This window comes from Vicia villosa, linkage group LG6, assembly GCF_029867415.1.
Source record: "Vicia villosa cultivar HV-30 ecotype Madison, WI linkage group LG6, Vvil1.0, whole genome shotgun sequence".
NCBI classification, from domain to species: Eukaryota; Viridiplantae; Streptophyta; class Magnoliopsida; order Fabales; family Fabaceae; genus Vicia; species Vicia villosa.
This window is the reverse complement of record NC_081185.1, coordinates 29,707,452-29,718,485: the sequence shown is the minus strand read 5'-3', so window position 1 is coordinate 29,718,485 and position 11,034 is coordinate 29,707,452.

Here is an 11,034-nt window from a genome sequence, read left to right as displayed (position 1 = left end):
ATATAGAACTTGCAGTTCTTGTTAGTGAATGTGTGGGAGCTTTACCCAGCAACTGATAGATTAATCAAATCATTTATCATTTATCTTCTCCCCCTTTTTGTCATAACATCAAAAAGAATATTTCAAAAGATTCAGATGTATAAAACGACAAATAAAATCAATGAAATGCAAAACAAAGAAACTTTTCATTGATAATCAAAAGATATTACATGAGAAGATGTTTAACAAGCAGATGCAACAAGGAAAGAAAACTACTAAGACCAAAGACTAAGACCCTAGCTAAGACAAAATCTGCGCCAGCATGTCTTGAACCCTGTCATAATTTGCAGTTTTCCTTGCCATGAAGGAGTGAAACGCATCATTGACTGCTTCTTGGGCTTCCAGGCGAGGGGTCAGGGAGACTTGATTCTGATGCAGATCTTCCACAATCTCTATCAGAAACAACATTCTCAGCAGGTGAAGATGAAGAGATTTCTTTGGAATGGGTTGAGGGAGAGGAAAGGTTAGATGAAGAGGAAGTTGAGTCTTGAAGGTAAAAAGATGAGGAAGAAGATGGAGATGATGGAGGGCTTTCACCAGGGGGTTGAAACACACGTCTAGAATAGTTTCCAGACAACTTTGCTTCGAATGGATTCACCTTGAGAGGGTCATAGGTGATCTTTATCTTTTTGGGTTTGGAAGAAGATGTTTCAACAGCTTTTCTCTTTTTGTTTTGATCATTTTCATGGTTTCCTGGGCTTGATGAAGAGTTCATGATGGATTAGCAGATAATGAACAGCTAGGGTTTGATATGAATGCAAAGAGATAGAGAAAGAAAACAGAGACAGAGTGTAATAGAGAAAATATAAGAGGGAAGGAGAAGCGTTTGAAGAGTATTTAAAAGAAAATAAACTGAAACAAATGATGGATAGCATTTAATGTTACGTGACATGAGGAGAGATAATAAAGACAAATGAGGTGACTAGCACAGTTACCTATTGTAACACCCCGATATCCGCTGCATGCATCAACCGTGTCGGCCAACCGAGCATGTTACCGGCTTAATCAATAATCCCCCCTAGGTCCGCTTACCGGCTACCCAGGAAATATTGTTTTTGCCTCCCGCAGGAATCGAACCATGTACCTAGGGGTTAAGTACATATTCATAGCAATTCCTGCTACCACTTGAGCTACTAGCTCAATTGGTAGCAGGAATTGCTATGAATATGTACTTAACCCCTAGGTACATGGTTCGATTCCTGCGGGAGGCAAAAACAATATTTCCTGGGTAGCCGGTAAGCGGACCTAGGGGGGATTATTGATTAAGCCGGGTAACATGCTCGGTTGGCCGACACGGTTGATGCGTGCAGCGGATATCGGGGTGTTACATTAAAAAGGCGCCTTTTTAATGTAACACCCCGATATCCGCTGCACGCATCAACCGTGTCGGCCAACCGAGCATGTTACCGGCTTAATCAATAATCCCCCCTAGGTCCGCTTACCGGCTACCCAGGAAATATTGTTTTTGCCTCCCGCAGGAATCGAACCATGTACCTAGGGGTTAAGTACATATTCATAGCAATTCCTGCTACCAATTGAGCTAGTAGCTCAAGTGGTAGCAGGAATTGCTATGAATATGTACTTAACCCCTAGGTACATGGTTCGATTCCTGCGGGAGGCAAAAACAATATTTCCTGGGCAGCCGATAAGCGGACCTAGGGGGATTATTGATTAAGCTGGTAACATGCTCGGTTGGCCGACACGGTTGATGCGTGCAGCGGATATCGGGGTGTTACACCTATGGTCGGCGTCCCTTCAACTGCACGCGCGCTTATCCATGAACAGTAAAGACAGGTTTACCATCCGAGATAAAACGTTACAGCTGTTTTGCTTTACAAGAGGTTCTGAATCAACTTAGACAATGAAACGTTAGTAATAACCGAATCATAATTTCTAAAAGATTTCAATCAGAACTTCTGATAAAAAAATAATCCACTTTCATTTCAGAAGATACTCATACATAAGAACTTCTCATCTTCTCATTCTGGGCATAAATCCATACTGATGTTCTTCAGAATGAACTTAAACCTATCTTCAGCCAGGGGTTTTGTAAAGATATCAGCCCATTGATGGTCTGTATCCACAAAGTTTAAAGATAGAACACCCTTCTGAACATAGTCCCTTATGAAATGATGTTTAATCTCAATATGTTTAGCTTTTGAATGAAGAATAGGATTCTTAGATAAACATATAGCAGAAGTATTATCACAGAATATAGGAATGTTACTCTCATATATCTGATAATCTTCTAGCTGACTCTTCATCCAGAGCATCTGTGTACTGCAACCAGCAGCAGCGATATATTCTGCTTCTGTTGTTGATAGAGCAATAGTTGCTTGCTTCTTGCTATACCAGGAGATCAAATGACTTCCAAGAAATTGGCAACTTCCTGAAGTACTCTTTCTTTCAATTCTGTCTCCAGCATAGTCAGCATCGCAGAATCCTACTAAGTTGTATTCTTTAGATTTTCTGTAAACTAAGCCAACATTAGTAGTACCTTTCAGATACCTTAGAATTCTCTTAACAGCAGTTAAATGAGATTCTCTAGGATCTGATTGGAATCTAGCACACAAACAAACACTGAACAGAATGTCAGGTCTAGAAGCAGTCAAATATAGAAGAGATCCAATCATACCTCTGTATAACTTCTGATCTACCTTCTTACTTACCTCATCCTTACCTAGGATGCATGTTGGATGCATAGGAGTTTTGGCTTCTTTGCAGTCTAGAAGATTAAACTTCTTCAGAAGTTCCTTCACATACTTGGTTTGGTGAACATACGTTCCTTCTGATGTTTGATTTATTTGTATTCCAAGGAAATACTTGAGTTCTCCCATCATGCTCATTTCAAACTCAGCCTGCATAGACTCAGCAAACTCCTTTCCAAGTGTAGCATTAGATGTTCCAAAAATAATATCATCTACATATATTTGACAAATTAAAATATCCCTTTTAAAGGTTTTACAAAAGAGAGTAGTGTCCACTTTTCCTCTAGTGAAACCATTATCCAGAAGGAAAGAACTTAAGCGTTCATACCAAGCTCTGGGAGCTTGTTTCAATCCGTACAACGATTTCTTTAGTTTAAAAACATGATTAGGAGACATGGAGTCTTCAAAACCAGGAGGTTGATGGACATAAACTTCTTCATCTATATAACCATTTAAGAAGGCACTCTTAACATCCATCTGATAGAGAGTGATGTTATGTTGAGTGGCAAATGAAATTAATAGACGAATAGATTCTAACCTGGCCACTGGTGCAAAGGTTTCTGTATAGTCAATCCCTTCTTGCTGACTATAACCCTGAGCCACCAGTCTGGCTTTGTTCCTTACCACTTCACCTTTCTCACTGAGCTTGTTTCTGAAGACCCATTTTGTACCGATTATATTGAATCCATCTGGTCTAGGAACAAGATCCCAAACATCATTCCTTGTAAACTGATTCAGTTCTTCTTGCATAGCAATTATCCAGTCTGGATCTTCTAGAGCATGATCAACAGAAGTTGGCTCGATCAAAGATACAAGACCTAATTGACAGTCTGCATTGTTCTTAAGGAATGCTCTTGTTCTGATTGGATCATCCTTCTTTCCAAGAATGACATCTTCTGAATGACCAGAGATGAGTCTGGATGATCTTCTGACAGATGGTTCTTCAGAAATGCTTAGATTCTCCAGAGAAGCTGATACTTGATCTTCAGATTCTTTGCTTCTGAGAAGCTCTGCTTCTGATGCATTGCTTCTTGGCTCAACAACTTCTGATATATCAATATCACAATCTGCAAAATTATCAAACTGCTTTGGTTTTTCAGAACCAAGCTTATCATCAAACCTGATATTGATTGATTCTTCTACAATCAATGTTTCAGTATTGTATACTCTGTAGCCTTTTGAGCGTTCAGAATATCCAAGAAGGAAACATTTTTGTGCTTTGGAATCAAACTTACCAAGATGATCTTTAGTGTTCAGAATAAAGCATACACATCCAAAAGGATGGAAATATGAAATGTTGGGCTTTATATTCTTCCACAATTCATAAGGAGTCTTATTTAGAATAGGTCTGATAGAGATTCTATTCTGAATATAGCATGCAGTGTTTATTGCTTCTGCCCAGAAATGCTTAGCCATATTGGTTTCATAGATCATGGTTCTGGCCATTTCTTGCAGAGTCCTATTCTTTCGTTCTACAACTCCATTTTGCTGTGGAGTTCTAGGACAAGAGAAATCATGGGCAATACCATTTTCTTTGAAGAACTCTTCAAAGAATCTGTTCTGAAATTCACCACCATGATCACTTCTGACCTTTATGATTTTACACTCTTTTTCAGATTGAATCTGAATGCAGAAATCAAAGAACACTGAATGAGACTCATCCTTGTGTTTCAAGAATTTTACCCACGTCCAGCGGCTATAATCATCTACGATGACTAATCCATATTTCTTCCCTCTGACAGATGCTGTTTTGACTGGGCCAAACAGATCAATGTGCAAGAGTTCTAATGGCCTTGAGGTAGAAACAACATTCTTGGACTTGAATGCAGGTTTGGAGAACTTGCCCTTCTGACACGCTTCACAAAGAGCATCTGATTTGAATTTCAGATTAGGGAGTCCTCTGACAAGATCCAGTTTGTTAATCTGAGAAATCTTTCTCAAACTAGCATGACCTAATCTTCTGTGCCAGACCCATTGCTCTTCAGAAACAGACATAAGACAAGTCACCTTCTGACTCATAAGATCTTGCAGATCTGTCTTATAAATGTTGTTCTTCCTCTTGCCGGTAAATAGGATTGAGCCATCCTTCTGATTTACAGCCTTGCAAGACTTTTGATTAAAAATTATATCATAACCATTGTCACTCAATTGACTGATAGATAAGAGGTTATGTGTTAATCCTTCTACAAGAAGTACATTTGAAATGGAAGGAGAGTTACCAGACTTTATAGTTCCAGAGCCAATTATCTTGCCCTTCTGATCTCCTCCAAACTTGACTTCTCCTCCAGACTTAAGCACCAGGTCTTGGAACATAGACCTTCTTCCTGTCATGTGTCGTGAGCATCCAGAGTCCAGGTACCACGACATGTTGTGCTTTGTCCTTTTTGCAGCCAAGGATATCTGCAATAGGAATAATCTTATCCTTAGGTACCCACATTTTCTTGGGTCCTTTCTTGTTAGATTTTCTCAAGTTCTGATTGAACTTGGGTTTAACATTGTAAGCAATAGGAGGAACAGCATGATAATTCTTAATGTGAGTTTCATGATATTTCCTAGGTTGTGTCACATGCTTCTTAGTGTGTGTAATGTGAAAACTTTGAGCATGTGAAGTGTGCCTAATATCATGTGAGTGGCCATACTTGAACTGATCATACAATGGCTTCTATGTGATTTTCATCTTATCAACAGGTTCAAGTTTGTATGGGGTTTCACCCTCAAAATCAATGCCAACTCTACTGTTTCCAGACACAGCATATATCATAGAAGCTAGCTGACTTCTGCCAATACTTCTAGATAAGAACTTCCTGAAACTTAAATCATATTCTTTCAGAATATGGTTTAGACTAGGAGTGGATTTTTCTGAATTGGAAGGAGATCCAACATTATTGGATAATTTTAAAACTTTTTCTTTTAATTCAGAATTTTCCAACTCAAGCTTCTTCGTTTCAAATTCAAATAGCTTTTTCAGCTTTTTGTATTTGAGACTAATCTGAGACTTGAATTCCAGAAGTTCTGTTAGACTGGAAACTAACTCATCTCTAGTAAGTTCAGAAAATACCTCTTCAGAATCTGATTCTGATGTAGATTCTGATCCGTCATCTTCTGTCGCCATCAGCGCACAGTTAGCCTGCTCATCTTCAGAGTCTGAATCATCTTCTGACTCATCCCAGGTTGCCATAAGACCTTTCTTCTTATGAAACTTCTTCTTGGGATTTTCCTTCTGAAGTTTTGGACATTCATTCTTGAAGTGTCCAGGCTCATTGCATTCATAGCACATGACCTTCTTCTTGTCAAATCTTCTGTCATCAGAAGATTCTCCACGTTCAAATTTCTTTGAACTTCTGATGCCTCTGAACTTCCTTTGCTTGTTCTTCCAGAGTTGATTTAGCCTTCTGGAGATCAAGGACAGTTCATCTTCTTCTTCAGATTCTGATTCTTCAGGATCTTCTTCTCTAGCCTGAAAAGCGTTAGTGCATTTCTTGATATTGGATTTTAATGCAATAGACTTACCTTTCTTTTGAGGCTCGTTTGCATCCAGTTCAATTTCATGACTCCTCAGGGCACTGATCAGCTCTTCCAAAGAGACTTCATTTAGATTCTTCGCAATCTTAAATGCAGTCACCATAGGACCCCATCTTCTGGGTAAGCTTCTGATGATCTTCTTTACGTGATCAGCCTTGGTGTATCCCTTGTCAAGAACTCTCAATCCAGCAGTAAGAGTTTGAAATCTTGAAAACATCTTTTCAATGTCTTCATCATCCTCCATCTTGAAGGCTTCATACTTCTGGATTAAAGCGAGAGCTTTAGTCTCCTTGACTTGAGCATTTCCTTCATGAGTCATTTTCAAGGACTCATATATGTCATAGGCCGTTTCCCTGTTAGATATCTTCTCATACTCAGCATGAGAGATAGCATTCAGCAGAACAGTTCTGCATTTATGATGATTCCTGAAAAGCTTCTTCTGATCATCGCTCATTTCTTGCCTTGTCAGCTTTACGCCACTGGCATTTACCGGATGTTTGTAACCATCCATCAGAAGATCCCATAGATCACCATCTAGACCAAGAAAGTAACTTTCCAGTTTATCTTTCCAGTATTCAAAGTTTTCACCATCAAATACCGGCGGTCTAGTATAACCATTGTTACCGTTGTGTTGCTCAGCAGAGCCAGATGTAGATGTAGACTTTGCAGTTTCATCAGCCATCTTTTACTGAAGCGTTTTTCTCTTCCTGAATCTTTTCTAAACACGGTTAAGTGCTTGCACCTTAGAACCGGCGCTCTGATGCCAATTGAAGGATAGAAAAACACTTAGAAAGGGGGGGTTTGAATAAGTGTAGCTTTAAAAACTTGACCGATAAAAATAAATTGCACAGTTATTTTTATCCTGGTTCGTTGTTAACTAAACTACTCCAGTCCACCCCCGCAGAGATGATTTACCTCAACTGAGGATTTAATCCACTAATCGCACGGATTACAATGGTTTTCCACTTAGTCAGCAACTAAGTCTTCCAGAGTCTTCTGATCACACACTGATCACTCCGGGAACAACTGCATAGATACCCTCTAAGACTTTCTAGAGTATTCTGATCCACACGATCACTCTAGTTACAACCTGCTTAGATAACCTCTAAGACTTCCTAGAGTATTCTGATCCACACGATCACTCTAGTTACAACCTGCTTAGATAACCTCTAAGACTTCCTAGAGTATTCTGATCCACACGATCACTCTAGTTCCTTACAACTTAATGTAATCAATTCTAAGAGTATTACAATTGCTTCTTAAAAGCTATAATCACAAACTGTGATATTTCTCTTAACGTTTAAGCTTAATCTCACTAATATATTACAACAACAATGTAGTGAGCTTTGATGAAGATGAAGATTCTGAGCTTTGAATAGAACAGAGTTTCAGCAAGTTAATATGAGTTGTTTTGTTCAGAATCGTTAACCTTGCTTCTCATCAGAACTTCATATATATAGGCATTGGAGAAGATGACCGTTGAGTGCATTTAATGCTTTGCGTGTTCCGTACAGCATCGCATTTAATGTTATACGCTTTTGTCAACTACCTCGAGCCTTGTTCACGCTGTGTCTACTGACGTTGCCTTTAATAGCTTCTAACGTTCCTTTTGTCAGTCAGCGTAGCCTGCCACTTGTACTTCCTTCTGATCTGATGTTTGTGAATACAACGTTTGAATATCATCAGAGTCAAACAGCTTGGTGCAAAGCATCTTCTGATCTTCTGACCTTGAAGTGCTTCTGTGCGTGATACCATCAGAACTTCAGTGCTTCTGATCTCATGTTCTTCTGATGCTTCCATAGACCCATGTTCTGATTCTGCTTCGACCATCTTCTGATGTCTTGCCAGACCATGTTCTGATGTTGCATGCTGAACCCTTGAGAGACAAAGCTTCTGAGCGCTGAATTATGCATACTCTTTATATATTTCCTGAAAAGGAAATTGCATTGGATTAGAGTACCATATTATCTTAAGCAAAATTCATATTATTGTTATCATCAAAACTAAGATAATTGATCAGAACAAATCTTGTTCTAACACTTTGTTTTCAATATTTTGAGTTGAATCCAAAAGAAAGGAATGCTTATGTTGGATTTATGTCAAGTGTTGGCTTCTTTATTGGTTAGATCGTTCTTGTCCTTACATTTTACTTTACGTTTTAGGATAGTCCCTTCCTCTCTTGCCTCCTTCTTAAAATTTCAAAACTTTCTCCCTCTTTTTAAAAAATCTCTTTTGTTTGCAAACTTTTAAACTCTTTTGGTAAAACTTTCTTTAAAATCTTTTGCCTTTTAAGGCTTTCTTTTAAAACCTTGTTTCTAAGGATTAGGCGTGATTAATCATCATGGTAGAGATGTAATCCCCTTGATATTCGTTGATATAGTTGGTTCTTTTCCACTTGAAAGAGTTAATGGCATACTTGTTGATTTCTATCCAAGTTGAAGCCTTTCTTTCACTTGTGATAGAAAGAATCCACTTATTCTCATGTTCAAATATGGTTAGCTGAGTTTTCTCCTCTAAGATGACAAAATGTCTCTTTTTTTAAAAAACAAACCTTTGCTTTCCTTTTGAGCAGACTTACAAATGCTTTGAATTCTCCATTGTACTGAGGAGGTATGTAGGCATAAGATGCGATGTTTTTTCGAGCATAATTTTAAAAATAAAAAAGTTTCTTTTGCACACAACTCTTTTTGCACAGGTTTTTTTAAAAAGGTTTCTGTGGAGTACCACAGATGTGAGGAGTGCTAACATACTCCCCTTGTATAATCAACTCCCGTACTCTGGATCTCTGTTTATTTTTGTTACTTTTGATTTGTAAAACTTCTTTGGGTTTTATTTCGCTCTTTTTCCATTTTCTTTGGAAACAATAAAACGTGTTGGTGACTTTCACTAAAATAATGAGTCAAGTCAACCAATGAATTTGATCTCAACTTTCACCGCTATAGTTGGTCCGTCCTATTATCTGTGAGTGGTGTTTCCCAGTTACAGTGTGATATATTGAAGTCGGAATTATTTGCAAATTATATGGCAATAAAATTGCAAATAAAACTAATGACATTACGCCTTGAAGATGGATCAATTTATGTAGTCCTTAGCTCAATAGTATTATCACAGTGGTTAAAAACTGGTAAATGGGTAACCAATCTTGACTTATTTATGGGTCTAAGCAAGGTGACCGTAAACTTCTTTACTTGAAACTATTCTTTAAAACAACGAATAAAGGATCAATTTTGAATAAAGGATTTTCGAAATGCATCAGGTTGTCCAAAAGTTCTTTAAAACAACGAATAACATGTAATAAAGGGAAACTAATCTTCTCCTGCATTTTTGGTACTGCCATCTCTCTTGTCTCATATTTGGCCATTACATTTAAATCTAACGGCTTACCTTTTTTTCACCTTTTTCTCTCCCATGTCTATAGATTAATTTAATGATTTGGATTTGAGCAGAATAAAGAACACGAGATGTCAAGTTGGAGAGGATCCAGATCCATAATAGAGTAATCAAGCCCTGATCCTACACCTAGTTTTTTGAACTATGTCATAGTTTGAAGAGATGAAAGAAAATATATGAAGAGAGCTTCACTCCTTGATAGCATTATAGAGATGGAAAATAATTATTAAGTTAACTTCAGCACCACACTTTTGTTTTAACATAACAAATTTTTAAAAAATCTAACTTTTAATTTTTAATTCTACACAAGACTCTTGCTTTAACACAACAAATTTTAAAAAATATAAATTTTAATTTTAAAAAATATAAATTTTAATTTTAAACTTTGTTAAACTATGTCATAATATTGTAAATTCTATGTTTCATGGAAACTATTGTTTGTACTTTTTTTTTAAACTACTGATTGGCATTTCGTAGAATATATAATTATGGTTTTTGGATGCTTAAATAAAATTGATGGTTTTGATGGGTTGAAGAAAATAATTGATAAATTTTTTGCTATTGTGATTAAAAATAGGCGTGGGTCCAAGTTTTCTTTTATTAGAAGTACTTTTTTTTAAAAAATTGATCATGTGTGTGTGCACGCAGTAAGAAGAAGAAGGAAAGGCAATTAACTTTCCATGTGATTAGTGGGTCAAGGTTTTCTTTTATTAGACGTCTTTTTTTTTAATTTTTTTTATTTGTGTTGAGCAACAAGAAGGAGGGAATTAATTTTAGCATATGATTTGTTGGTTTCTTACATGAATACCCCTTCCAATTTACCTATAAATACCCTCCTCCTATTTACCTCTTAATCATTTAAAACTTGTTTAAAGTTAAAAAAAATAAAAAAAACATTTTTGCCATTATTGTTTTGCTTTTTTCATTGTTGTCGATTTTTCAAGGAGCACATGTGTGTCCTCATACACCACATTGTGAGGCATTTACCAGCACCACTACCACCATAAAAGATTTTTTTTATTTTTGCTTCCACCATTGCTCCCTCTACTTCTTCCACCAATGCCTCCGCAAATATATGATAAAAGATTGTTATAGTTTGGTATGGGGAAATATTTTTATAGTCAAGTCTCGATAACATCTAATATTTAAATGTATTTTAAAATGTTATAAATATTTTATTTTCAAGTCTTGACAATATCAAAATTTTAAATGCATTTTAATATTTAAAAAATATTTTCAAGTTACTAGTTCTTATATTTTCTACCCTTTTAAAACGTAGTTTTTTAGTACAATAGGCCAAAGCATTATTGAGAGTATTAAGTTTGGCCAAAAGCATTGAAGATGTATTAAATTTAAATAAATTCTTTCAACAAAT